We start from the raw sequence: 953 nt of genomic DNA on the forward strand, positions 1-953 counted from the left end.
TAAATTTTGTTTTCTTTCTAAATTACCCAGTTCAAGGTATTTTGTTATAAGCAACAGAAATGGACTAATACACCCTGCTTGCCTTCTTTCATGACCTATACCAACCCAGGGGACACTGTCCCCACTCTGTGCACTGGATCTCCATCACAACTGTCCTCTGTTTTGTTTTGTTTTTCTGAGCTCAACTCTTTGCTTTAGAACTTTTCCTCTCTCATTAAGCCTCTGGCCATCCCTTTGACTCTTCTTTTACCCATGAGGACATCTTGTGTCCACACCGACCCTCCCCTGTCCACACTGAGACAGGCAGCTTCTCTCCTCTCCTGGGCTGGCTGTCCTTTTCCACACTCAGAGCCTCTTAAGTACTTACTCATCACATTTTTGCAGTTTACTTTAAGCAGAGACACTGTCTTGGCTTTTAAAATATGTCCACACATATTTGGATACCCCAGCTTTCAAGGCACGAAGCTGTGTCAGGCACAGTCCTGTGGAGAGGCCCACCTGGTGAGGAACTAAAGATCCTTCCATGCCACATGCATGAGCGTGGAAGAAAACCCAAAGCCCAGTCAAGCCTCCAAGACTGCAGCCCTGGCCAACAGCTTGACTTGAGAGATCCCAAGCCAGAAACACCCAGCTAAGTTGCTCCTGGATTCCTGACCCACAAAAACTGTGAGATAATAAATATTTGTTGTTTTAAGCAGCTAAATTTAGAGTAATTAAATAATGAACACAGGCACCTTTGGCCTTAATTGGCAGACAGAGGCCACCCCTATATTGGCACTCACATACCGCAGAAGGGCCTCCTTATCTATTTCCCCTAATTATTCTCTACAGCAACTCCTTAACTGAAGACTGGCATGTGCGCGCTCCTTTCCCAGTATCCTTTCTTGCTAGATGTCCATTGCTTCCAAGACGTAAGCTAATGAGATTTTCTGGAATAACTTGTTTTTAGTTCC

Source organism: Galeopterus variegatus, unplaced genomic scaffold, assembly GCF_000696425.1.
Source record: "Galeopterus variegatus unplaced genomic scaffold, G_variegatus-3.0.2 Scaffold3283, whole genome shotgun sequence".
Taxonomy (NCBI): domain Eukaryota; kingdom Metazoa; phylum Chordata; class Mammalia; order Dermoptera; family Cynocephalidae; genus Galeopterus; species Galeopterus variegatus.